Raw genomic sequence first — 14118 nt, 5'->3', positions numbered from 1 at the left:
CCACGTCTAACAAAATGTATCACAAACAAACGCTATTTGTTGACGGTATTGCCGATAACAAATACAATGAACCGATCGCCGGTAACAAGCTCGTGAGCTGAAAAGAACAACTGTAATAAAGAGCCTACAAGTCGTTTGTTAAGCGAACCGACATAAATAGGAAGTTGGCAGGAGCAAACGGCGTGCGTGTTACGGTACTAATCCATAGGATTGTGCCGCGACGCCGCTCGCTCTGCGTTCCCGCCTCAAACTTTGTACTCAATCTTTATACTATTTACTAGAAGCTTAATATGCTCTATTGCCTTATGCCACTATCTCCCATCTGCGCTACAGTAGCTACTATTTTTAATACACTTTTATTAGCTTCAGACGTATGTATGTTTGTAACGGAATCTTTGAACATGATTTTGACCCCCTTCAAAACGTCGGATTAACTCGAAATCTGGTATACTTATTAAGAACCGATGAAATCCAAAATTTAAAAAAATGTAAAAAAAAATAACGGAAAAATTAAAATTCGACTAAAAAATAAATAATAGATTAAAGAAACTAACAAAATGCGCTTTTATAGAAATCAAAAATTCAAATTTATCAAATTCAATAATTCAACATCAAATTTATTTAAAAAAAAATCTATTTTTTAGTTGGATTTCTATAAAAGCGTATTTTGTTAGTTTTTTTAAACTATTATTTATTTTTGATAATATTAAGGGCATTTTCAGTGCAAAAGTTCTGTTCTATACTTAAATTAACTTATTTATAGACTATTGAATTGTATGAGTTTCGTATTTTGGAGAATATTTGTATCTGCTTTAAATTTACTTAATGAATTATTCAGGAAGCGAAAAACATATTTTATGGAATACATTATATTCTCGTGATTCCTGGACATTCGTTAATTATTTAATCAGAAATTAATTAATAATTTTAATTACATGAAACATGAGACCCCGAGTGCGGTACGAGCAATTGTTAAGGTTTACTGCACTCATTTCTCATTTCGTATCGGCAGAATAAACAGAGGCGGTTTCATTAGAGATTCGCCGACATTCCATAGACATAGAAACAATTTAGACAACAGAAATTTAATAAAAAAATATGTTTGAACAAACTTTTGGACAGGAATACTTTCTGCTGTGTTCACAGCTTATGAATATTACAAATTTTGTTCAAAGTTAGCTTGTTACGTTTCTTTTTCGTACGAATTTATTATTTGTCCGTGTCACTGAGCATATTATTAACGACTTTTCACCTATTTTATTACTGACACCTCGGAATCTTAAGAAGTTTGCACAGATTTTAATTTAATGAAATCAATGAAACTTGGAAATTTAAATAAGTACATTTTCCATTAAAAAGTTCATAAAATCATTACAATGCAGGTTTTATTTAATCACACTTGTTTTTCTTCATCGTGGAAGTCAAAAATCAATACGCGCTAAGTACCTACCTACTTTATTCCTTATAAAAAGTTGGGTTTTTTTCTTTTCTTAGAACACAGATGAGCATACGGCCCATCTAAGTCAAATCAAATCAAATCAAATCAAATCAAAAAAGTTTTATTCAACATAAATGAAAGTACATACTTGTTGAACGTCAAAAGAATTACCGCCAATTCACAAGAATTAGCCTCCGTCCTGAGAAGAATTGGCAAGAAACTCAGCGGGCATGTTTTTTTTTTTTTTTTTTAAATATTAGATTTTTATTTTAAATATTTTTTTTTTTAAATATTCATATTACAATAAGTAATTATAACATAACAATTTTACAATATTGAAATTCCCGGAGCGAGCAACTCATTCCCACTTTGTGCAATCTTCTAGATAATCATTGACTTTATAGTAAGCTTTATTGCACAGATGTTCTTTAATAGTTTTCTTAAACCTATGTATATGTAGGTTCTGAACATCTTGTGGGATTTTGTTGTACAGGCGCACAGACAAACACCCGAATGAATTTCGTATCTTATGTAACCTACTCATCGGCACAACAAGCTTGTGTTTGTTCCTAGTATTTCTATTATGTATGTCCGACATCTTAGGAAACTCCTCAATATGTTTACGAACATACATCAAATTTTCAAAGATGTACTGGGATGGCATAGTGAGAACTTTAATTTCTTTAAATTTTTCCCTCAGGGATTCCCTTGAGTGCATGTTATAAATAGCACGTATAGCTCTTTTCTGCAGAATAAATATCATTTCTACATCGGCCGCATTGCCCCATAGCAAAATGCCATAGTACATGACACTGTGGAAGTAACTAAAGTAAACTAAACGAGCCGTGTCCGCATTTGTTAACATTCTAATTTTTTTTACTGCGTATGCTGCAGAGCTAAGCTTACTCGCCAATTTATGAATATGAGGTCCCCACTGCAGTTTGGAGTCCACTGTTATACCAAGAAATACGGTTGACTCAACAAGCTCCAATGATTCCTCAGAAACAATTACATTACTATCTACTTGTCTCACATTTAAAGATGATCTAATACATTTTAAAGTAAATTTAATACATTTCGTTTTCTTACTATTCAATAATAGGTTATTGATACGGAACCAATGAACCACACACGAAATCGCATCATTCACTTCGTCATAGACTTGTAATTGTCGTTTAATTTTAAATAATAAAGATGTATCATCTGCGAATAATACGACCTCGTGTCGGGACTCAATAAAACTAGGATAAGCAACCATTAGCATAAGCAACCATTAGCAAAGCCAGGGGAATGGCCAAGCCGCTGCTTATAAATAGATAGCTTTCCTTAAAACTCCTTTGAAAAAATGCATTATAGCTCTCAGGAAATGCTATAGAGAGGAGTTCATTACGCACATGGTAAAATAATTTTTGAAAACAAGCTGTCTATAAATTCAATAGTTGCAAGTACTAGGGATGATATCTGCTCTGGTACTACAGAAGTACTCCAATTAAGGTATAAGTTTTGATCGTCATTCTTGAAATATGCTTCGTGCCATTATAACAAATGTCAACGCTTTAAACGAATGCAGTAGGTGTTTTAGCAAAACTTATACATATCCCAATCACTTTTCACATTAATGTAATTTTCAAGTATTACAAAACGCAAAATCAACCTAAAGAATACAAAAATAAAACACAAATCTTCTTTAATTTATTTGATAAACTAAATAGAGTAATCACTGCCCTGTCTACGATATAAGTTTTAACGAGATCTGTATGTCGACGCAGGCTAATAGCGCATCTGATGGACCGCTCGGTTTAATATAAAGTAGATTCCCTGTTTACCCGGCTGTGTCGCAGCGTTAATAAATACGCCGCTTCCTTTACAGACGCCCGTCTGTTTCAGTTTTTACTCGTTATTTACCCTCATTATATGAAGCATTAACAACATTGTTTACTTGAGATCTCTCTTAAGGACGCTTCGTTAATAAAAGTTGAAACTGAAAATGTATAAGAATACTTTTTTAAAGACAATATGTTTCGTCTTTTAAATCTGATCTCTGGTAAAATATCAAGGTACTACTGATGGTAGGACCTCTTGTGAGTCCGCACGGGTAGGTACCACCACCCTGCCTATTTCTGCCGTGAAGCAGTAATTCGTTTCGGTTTGAAGGGTAGGGTAGCCGTTGTAATTATACTGAGACCTTAGAACTTATATCTCAAGGTGGGTGGCGCATTTACGTTGTGGATGTCTATGGGCTCCAGTAACCACTTAACAGCAGGTGGGCTGTGAGCTCGTCCATCCATCTATGCAATAAAAAAAAGGAACTGCAGAAACGGTAAACCAATTTATTAATTCCAGTAACTTATGTGTGTCTTCGTATGTTTTAATCATATGTAAAAGATTTTCTTTATTAACTTAGATAAAGGCTAAAAGCCTAATTGGGTTACAGAATCCATAGATGCAGTGTTGTGAACATTTCTGGGAATATTATCACGTTGTAATAATTACTATATTAGGCAGACAATCAGCAGGCTAGTGTCACCAACTCGTATGGAGAACAGAACTTAGAACACTTTTTACGACTTAGGGGGATGAATTAATATAATCTAGGTAAGTACAAGATATTATAATTACGGATGAATTAAGGAACTATAATAATAAATTAAGCTCACCTTGATTTCATATATTCTTTTCTCATTATCTATATCTTATTTTAATTACCGAACATACCATAATTCTGTAAGATTCCCTGGCCCTTAAGCTGAATGTGTTCTATCTGATGTTCAAACTGTATCGTTTACCGTTAAGGTGAGATATTGTACCCTTTGTTTGATGTGATACACGTTAAAGCCAACGGAAACTCGAAGTTCCGATTACACTATTCAAAAATATTTAAAGGCTTTCTCAGAAGTCGGTAATTTAGTTACACTAAACAACAATACTAATTGCTTGTCGAAATTTCGTTGAGTAAACTTGTAGGAAAGACAGACAGCGTAACATTAACATATTATTATGTTAAATACCTCGATCGATTTTGTAAACGAATAAAAGTTATTGACTATTCGAGTATCTATATCAGAAGATTTCGAAACACAATCCATTCGCAACGTGATCGAATTTTCAACGCTTAACCGCGATTTAGTTCGGCATCAGACAATCTCGTCACGTGTGGCATGGGTTCGTAGCCTGATGCTGCAACCCTGTTTGCAGAATACGCTGCACTTTGTGTAACTTTATACAAATTTGTGTGACCTTTATGTGACCAAGTTTGGACGACCGAACGTCGATCGATTATGGTCTATCCCACCACCATAGTCCCATGATGGGCCCGACATATACTTTATAGCCGCTAATTGAATTAGCCACTAAAATTTTGGTAGTGGTAGGGCGTATTATGTACCTACAATTCTACCTGTATAGATTCTACTTCAAAGTAGTCAAGCGTTCTTGTCTGAATAGAAAAAATAGACGGAGTTATATATATGTAGGAACGTTCATGAGTAAAAGCGGGATGAATATAGCGAAATTCTTTATTTTACTTCACAATCACTTCGTACACGTTTTTCTAAAACTTTTTCCTTTTTTCATACCCTCTCTAACCTTAAACTGCTATCTCTTTCTGAACCTAATAACTAGTCAGGTCATAAGTATTGTCACACAGTAAAAACTTTTCTTTTAGAATGCTGGCCACAAAAAAGTTTATTGAATTCGAATTTCGAATTGTTCATGAAAATAAAAATGTATACTTTAAGAATTTTACTCATTTTTAAATATGGAGTGGACGCTTAAAGAAGACCGTGTTACAGTTATTGCGTTGCATCGTTGCGGTTACGCGCCAATTCAAATTTTTAACATACTGAAAATTTTTAATCTATCCAAAAGATTCGTTTATCGTACCATCAAACGATACAATGAAGACTCTAGTGTAGATGACAGGTCAAGAAGTGGTCGCCCTCGGTCTGTTAGGACTCCAGCAGTGATAAAAGCTGTGAAGGCGCGAATTCAAAGAAATCCCAAACGTAAGCAGAAACTGTTGGCCCTTCTGATGGAGTTAAGCAGAACCACGGTGAAAAGGGTGTTAAATGAAGACTTAGGGCTTCGGGCATATCGAAGAAAAACAGGACATCGTTTGAATGCTCGTCTAATGGACCTGAGACTGAAGAGATGCCGCGCTTTGTTGAAGCGGTACGCGGGAAAAAAATATCGCGAAATTCTTTTTTCGGATGAAAAAATGTTTACCGTAGAAGAGAGCTACAACAAACAAAATGATAAGGTGTACGCACACAGTAGTGAAGAAGCGAGCAACCGTATTCCGCGTGTCCAACGAGGTCATTTTCCATCCTCGCTCATGGTATGGTTGGGAGTTTCTTATTGGGGCTTAACAGAGGTACATTTTTGTGAGAAAGGTGTAAAAACGAATGCAGTTGTGTATCAAAATACAGTCCTGACGAACCTTGTGGAACCTGTTTCTCATACCATGTTCAATAACAGGCACTGGGTATTCCAACAAGATTCGGCGCCAGCTCATAGAGCGAAGAGCACACAAGACTGGCTGGCGGCGCGCGAAATCGACTTCATCCAGCACGAAGACTGGCCCTCCTCCAGTCCAGATTTGAATCCGTTAGATTACAAGATATGGCAACACTTGGAGGAAAAGGCGTGCCCAAAGCCTCCTCCCAATTTGGAGTCACTCAAGACATCCTTGATTAAGGCAGCCGCCGATATTGACATGGACCTCGTTCGTGCTGCGATAGACGACTAGCCGCGCAGGTTGAAGGCCTGTATTCAAAATCGCGGAGGTCATTTTGAATATACTTTAGTGTCATAAGAATCTATGTTTTGTTAAGTTCATTTTGGTATATGAATGGTTACATAATGAATAAACTTGTTTCAATTATTTTACATTAAACATGTGAAAGAATTTATGACCTGACTAGGTAGAATGTTGCCACTGCAACAGGCTCAAACAAAATAAATATTCAAAAACACAAACTGAAAAAAACGTAATAAAAATAACACTCCCCACATATAAACCTATTTTATAATAACTTAACAAAAATTGTTAGTTATTATACGTTTACCTTAAATTGTTTTGATCATTATTATCTCTCGCTTGGCAATTTCATAACCGATATGCTAGAATAATGGTCTTAGCTTTATGCTTTATCTTATCACAATAAAGTTTTCTTTCTAACCATCATTTCACTAAATGGATTTAACATAAAACGCATGCATGCTTTAGCTTTTATTAAAAAATAAGGGAAGTTATTGTTTACCGTGGACGGAAAATTAATTAATTTTAATATAGTTGCACAGATCATGTACTGAGAAGTATAGTCTAGAGAGTCAGACAGATAGATCATTATCATGTAATTTTCTCTTATATTTTAATTTAATATTCTAGCAAGACATTACTAAAAACAGGAACAAAGATAATTACACGTATTGCAGACTGTCTTGTGTTCTACCTTTTTTTATTGCTTACATGGGTGGACGAGCTCACAGCCCACATAGTTGTTAAGTGGTTACTGGAGCCCATATACATTTACAAATACAATCTAAATTCTAAGGTCTCAGTATACCTAGTCAGGTCATAAATTCTGTCACATGTTTAATGTAAAATAATTGAAACAAGTTTATTCATTATGTAACCATTCATACACCAAAATGAACTTAACAAAACATAGATTCTTATGACACTAAAGTTTATTCAAAATAACCTCCGTGATTTTGAATACAGGCCTTCAATCTGCGCGGCCAGTCTTCTATCGCAGCACGAACGAGGTCCATGTCAATATCGGCGGCTGCCTTAATCAAGGATGTCTTGAGTGACTCCAAATTGGGATGAGGCTTTGAGGACGCCTTTTCCTCCAAGTGTTGCCATATCTTGTAATCTAACGGATTCAAATCTGGTCTGGAGGAGGGCCAGTCTTCGTGCCGGATGAAGTCGATTTCACGCGCCGCCAGCCAGTCTTGTGTGCTCTTCGCTCTATGAGCTGGCGCCGAATCTTGTTGGAATACCCAGTGCCTGTTATTGAACATGGTATGAGAAACAGGTTCCACAAGGTTCGTCAGGACTGTATTTTGATACACAACTGCATTCGTTTTTACACCTTTCTCACAAAAATGTACCTCTGTTAAGCCCCAATAAGAAACTCCCAACCATACCATGAGCGAGGATGGAAAATGACCTCGTTGGACACGCGAAATACGGTTGCTCGCTTCTTCACTACTGTGTGCGTACACCTTATCATTTTGTTTGTTGTAGCTCTCTTCTACGGTAAAAATTTTTTCATCCGAAAAAAGAATTTCCCGATATTTTTTTCCCGCGGACCGCTTCAAAAAAGCGCGGCATTTCTTCAGTCTCAGGTCCATTAGACGAGCATTCAAACGATGACCTGTTTTTTTTCGATATGTCCGAAGCCCTAAGTCTTCATTTAACACCCTTTTCACCGTGGTTCTGCTTAACCCCATCTGAAGGGCCAACAGTTTCTGCTTACGTTTGGGATTTCTTTGAATTCGCGCCTTCACAGCTTTTATCACTGCTGGAGTCCTAACAGACCGAGGGCGACCACTTCTTGACCTGTCATCTACACTAGAGTCTTCATTGTATCGTTTGATGGTACGATAAACGAATCTTTTGGTTATATTAAAATTTTTCAGTATGTTAAAAATTTGAATTGGCGCGTAACCGCAACGATGCAACGCAATAACTGCAACACGATCTTCTTTAAGCGTCCACTCCATATTTAAAAATGAGTAAAAATTCTAAAAGTATACATTTTTATTTTCATGAACAATTCGAAATTCGAATTCAATAAACTTTTTTGTGGCCAGCATTCTAAAAGAAAAGTTTTTACTGTGTGACAATACTTATGACCTGACTAGGTAGTTACAACGGCTGCCCCACCCTTCGAAACGAAACGCATTACTGCTTCACGGCAGAAATAGGCAGGGTGGTGGTACCTACCCGGGCGGACTCACAAGAGGCCCTACCACCTCCACCTACCTACCTCCTATCACCAGTACCTATTATTATCTACTGCACATCGAACCTCATTCTTGCTAATTAGGTACTTATTAACTAATAACAGAAACATATTAGAGCGTATCGGAAATTGCCTTGTTATGTATTAAATTCCATCAAAAATAAACGTGCACTCTCATAATATTATAACGTTTTTTTTTTCATAACAAATACCATTGGATCGGCTTATGTATCGATTGCAAAACGCAAACATTTTAATTGATTAAAGCTTTTATTGCGATTAGCTGCGTATAGAGCACAACGTAATCCACAACTAGCGCTATCGATTCTGAAGCCGGTAAACATTTAAACAATTGCTGTGAGTGTCTATATTGTGTTTGTATTCACCTAATAGACGTGCCCCGCAGTTTCGTCTGCGTTAAATTTGTTAATCAGAAAGAATTTGAGTGAATAAAGTGAATGCATGAAATGAACGAATGAAACGCATTTCATTTTCCGTAGATAAAGACATGCTTGTGTCACTTCCAGTCCTATACATATATAGGAACGGTTACCCCATGGTAACCATGCCATCAGCATTTGTTATGTATCATAGATAATACACTTATGTTAACCTGATCCGTTACTATTACGTATGCGAATGTAGATTAAAAATTCACTTTGAATAGTATTCATGTAAAACGCGTTCTTAGTAAGCGCCTAAATGGCAAAGTTTTTGTGCTAAATTTAAATTCTATGAAACGGATAGCTTCGAAGATCTCGTGATGAATGAATGATAATTCGCGTTTCGTAGAGTAGATAACACTTTCTTTTTTCTATAGACAATATATTTTACAGGCGACTGTGGCGTTAGCGTAGCGTAGGAACTACATTTTATACCATTAGTTGCTGATTTGGACGAAGCAGGCAATTTCCTCTAGCTTATTTCAATAAATCATTGAAAATTTATATTCGAATAAGTTCAAAGAGCATTTATTTACTATTGAATTTCATAACTAGCGTTCCACCAGGAACTTCGACTACGCGGACTACACTTTATGTGGCGTGGAGAGCCGTGCTCGGCAGTGAAATGAAAGGTAGTATACATATTATATTTTTCTAGAGTTCGAACCGTTACCATATTGAATTTCGTCAAAATAGTTAAATAGTTTGGGCGAAACGTAACAGAGGGAATTAATTTCGTATTACTAACATTATTTGCAATCTAACTTCGGACTTCTGACGTAACAGTATTTTTTTAATGCTTAGATTCGTGAACGAGTTCACGGCCCACCAGATTAAGTGGCTACCGGAGCCCATCGTGGAAGTCATCCGTGAACATCTGTTAAGTAACATCTTTTTATTATAAAAATTGGCACCTGCCTACGGGATTTAAGCACCAGCGTATTCGGATCGCTTGATACGAAGGCACCGGACGTCTTATCCTTTAGACCATGACGACTTCAAAACCTGGCTATTTGTGAAAACTACATTAAAATCAGTTCAGTAGTTCCAGACATTACCTGTCCTGGTGAAACTAGAAAGGCGTCAGGTCTCCAGTAATCCTACAATCCTAAAAAAAAAGATGTATGCGAATAAACAAACGGTCAGATGCAAAATGATCCTAAAAATAACTTATTCACCTGATCATTTTTTTTAGTTACTCCATTTTTATTTTCATTATTTTCCTCCAATGCATAAATACCCCAGTTTGGGTACCTATAGAAAAACATGTAAGTGTATGATCACATATTCATAGGAATCAATAGGAAAATTGTTAGATTTTCTGTCCAAGAAGGGGATATTAATCGAAATCCGAGTTCGTGATGTGAATTGCAATTCAATTCAATTGTTATTAATATACCTATTTTCTAAGTATGTAAATCAAGACATAATGGAACATTCGAGGGAATGCGCAAATTGACAGACAACAGTGCGTCCGTGACGCTTATTGTATCAACCGAGACAGATGGACGCTATCCAGAATTTGGAATTAATTAATTTATGACAATTCTATATTGCGATATTCGATAGCAGTTTAAATAGTAAGCGACAGCGGTTAATTCGTTTCCGTAAAACGCGGTTTTCAATTATCATTCAGTAATTAATTGACTCGTTACTAATTCGAAGCGCTCCAATGTGAAAACCGCTTTTTTTTTTATTTCTACCTATTCTAGTAACCTCAAGGGGTTATTCTAGATTCGCCGAGCTTGTAGGTGAGCTCACGGGGCTCAAACCTGACGACATTGTTAACACGAACCCTAGCAAGAGCCGTGCTTCGCAGAATCTACCACCTGATCGGAAACGCGACCCACTAAAATAATCCGGTGAGAAACTCAATGGGCTGTATCTGTGGGTTAATTTACTCGTCGAGTCCTTCGTCGCAAGCGACGGGTTCGACGAGAACGATGACCGGATAAAACCGCTCTGATAAGCGAGCGCAAAACAAAATGTTCTACTAAAGACGTCACGGAATGGACTTCATCAAGCGGTACTTTTCACAGAAATTCGGGATGTGCTAGCTCGAACGGATTTCCGTGGCAGCAGTACATACATTACAAATCATTCCACGTAGATTATTCAATTAAGACCTCAAGTTTGTCGCCTGAGTGCAAGTTTTATTGGTATCACCAGTAGAGACGAGAGCTCGTCAATTGGTTAAAAATTTAAAAAAAAAACTGTTCGATTATTCTTTCTCACTAGCAACTCAGCTTTGGTAAGTCATTCGCAATACATTTTCGCAACAATTCCACAAATTTGAAGAGCAGTATAATCTTAATTCTAGTGCCATCAAATGACTTTACATATAAGTAATAGATAGGTTCGAAGTCTTGTCTCAAAAGTATCCTGCCTGGAAATTCCTATGAACGTCCAACACCTTCAACCTTTAAACAAAATCACTTTGTACCCATGCAACCAAGTAAACAAAAAAATCGATAATCTTAAATTGATTTTTATGTAATTTTGTATTAGTATATACCATTACCGGTATTACGTTCATAATATCAGCATGACATTATATATAGTATGTATATGTCATTGCGATAACTAGACAGTCCGTGATGTTAATACGTTGACAGATCTAATCTGCATAGCTATTGAACGGCGCAGTCATATAATTGGATGCATATTAGCTAATATATAACATAGTATGACGTCCACTAATGTAATCCAGTGGCGGGGAGTTAATCTGATATCGAGTCGAGGCAGGCACGGACTCCCGTGCTTCGTTTAATTGGGTTGCGTTTAATCCTCGCAATGCAACTTAAACTCATTTCCCCTGTCTAATAAAGTTTCCCAACGTTAGCTTAGTGACTCTTTGAATTTCTTTTTGCCGTTTAATCTCCTAATGAAATCTTTAAACACAATACGATAAATAATAATTAATGATGTCAGTACAATAAATAGTGATGTTTTTTTTTTTATGAAAAAAGAATTATTCGTGGCCCGGCGGTCCTTATAGCTTAACCAGGACAGGTGGGCGAGTACGGGTTCAGCCAGGAGTGGTAGGATTTACCAACAGCTGACTTAACAGCTCAAGAGCAGCTACTTCGCGAATGCACTATTACCGGATCGGAATGGCGACCCGCTGAAAAGATCCGGCGAGACATTCAGCGTTAGGTTAGACGTCGAACACTTTGCCAAGTTGGATAAGTACGGCTACCAGAGTCCCTAAGCCTGCTTCTAGTACTAGAGCTGCAGGCTATAATAGTGTTTGTGGATGGGATGGAGTTAGGCTATTTTAGAAGACGCGGATATTTTGTACTTTTTTTTTATTTTGATCCCTATCGTTATTATTTGAACATTCAAAATAAATAATTCGATCACATCCGAAACATCCGAAAAACATCCGAATTTAAAATTCAAACAAAATATTAGATTCACGCACACGAGCAAAAGTTTTCGGTTTTTTTTGTATTTATCAATGTAACGCTTAATAAATGCAGTAATGTACACCACAGATTATTCTATTTCTACGTAAATACATGGCCCGTTAGCGAATTTCCTTTGAGAGATGGAGCGTTAGGCAACGCGACGCGAGCCGGCACGTCTCTTAGAACTTTGGAATTCCAATTTTGAAAAGTTTCTCAACAAGGGCCCGATATTGACAGCCAGTGTCAGAGGGCCACTCGGCAGAATGCCATACTTGTCCCCTAAAACAACTTTTGAAGCATAACACCAAATGTATCGCATATAAATTAGAAATTATAATAGTTCATCTTCAAACGAATGGGTCAGGAACCGACTTTTCTTTTTAACAATATAAATAAACATTTGTTAAATTTAATACAAAATGTACCTAAGTAGTGCTTTAAAATAAATGCATTAAAATGCATTTAAAATAACATCTGCATTGAATTTTTGATACATCACGCGATTGTCATTATGCCTTTCAAGTTGTAGTATTATAATACTATCCGTATTTTATCCGTTGATAAAAATATAAATTGACTTACTTATAATCTAAAAAAAACACTTGCATAATATATCTAACTGATTTCTTTGAGATTGTAAAGTAAAAGAAAGAAAATAAAAGGCCAACGTCAAAAATCATGATAATTTACATTTTTGTCATATTTATCAACGTAAATACAAAATATTATGTAGGTACCAAAAAATATTTGAAGACTCGTACAAGGTACGTTTAATTCAAAATAGCGGCATCTGTCGTTATTTTTGATAACTACGTAACACGCTGGCTCGCTTCTAGCGCCATCTCTTCGTTCTAGTGAGAACTAACACGATCCCTCGTTCATTTTTGAACCAAGGGTTTATAATTCGTCGTAACGAACTCTTGATATTTAAACACTTATTAACCTAATAATATCAATCTTACAAACAACAGGTACTCGATGTCGCGTTATGTATGTCTTTTTTTGTTATACTAATCTTTTTATAAACAATTTAATTTATGATAGATTAATACTAAGTGTGAGTGAAGGAACAACATCGTGTAAAAAAATCAAATCCTAAAAATTATAATTCGCGTAATTACTGGTGGTAGGACCTCGTTGGAGTCCGCACGAGTAGGTACCACCACCCTGCCTATTTCTGCCGTGAAGCAGTAATGCCTTTCGGTTTGAAAAGTGGGGCAGCCTTTGTACTGAAAAATTGAGACTTTAGAACTCATATCTCAAGGTGGGCGGCGGAATTTACGTTGTTAACGTTGTTAATGGCTCCGGTAACCACTTAACCCCAGATGGGCCGTGCGCTCATCCACCCATATAAGCAACAAAACAAAAAAATTCTAACATGCTTACTTCAAATTAATTTTACCTAAAGATCTCAAGTTGAGCGACGACTGCCTTTAGACTGCAGCAAGCATTTAACTTAAGATTAGGGATGAGCTCGTTTACCCACCAATTACCACCCACCACATTAAAATAAAACACCTAAAGATCCTTCGATAATATCAATCTATAGTCTACGTTTTTTTTATTGCTTAGATGGGTGGACGAGCTCACAGCCCACCTGGTGTTAAGTGTTTAATGGAGCTCGTAGACATCTACAACGTTATGCCGCCATCCACTTTGAAATATGAGTTCTAAGGTCTCAGTAAGGTTACGGCTGCCCCACCTTTCAAACCGAAACGCATTACTGCTCCACGGCTGCAATAGGCAGGGTGGTGGTACCTACCCGCGCGGACTCCGAAGAGGTCCTACCACTAGTAATACCTAGGTATGTATTGAATAACGGACGCTTAGCATCTTAGCCATTACCGGTGGTA

General features: G+C 36.6%; 1 protein-coding gene across 2 annotated transcripts in view; it reads right to left on the bottom strand.

Annotated features, from left to right (window-relative positions):
• The window catches only part of LOC114245269 (uncharacterized), a 113196-nt gene that overhangs the window by 24257 nt on the left and 74821 nt on the right, over nt 1–14118 (bottom strand). The window lies entirely within an intron of this gene.

The sequence above is a fragment of the Bombyx mandarina genome, chromosome 13 (assembly GCF_030267445.1).
Source record: "Bombyx mandarina strain Sakado chromosome 13, ASM3026744v2".
NCBI classification, from domain to species: domain Eukaryota; kingdom Metazoa; phylum Arthropoda; class Insecta; order Lepidoptera; family Bombycidae; genus Bombyx; species Bombyx mandarina.
Note: the sequence above shows the minus strand (reverse complement) of the source record. Positions and strands in the feature narration are given on the sequence as shown.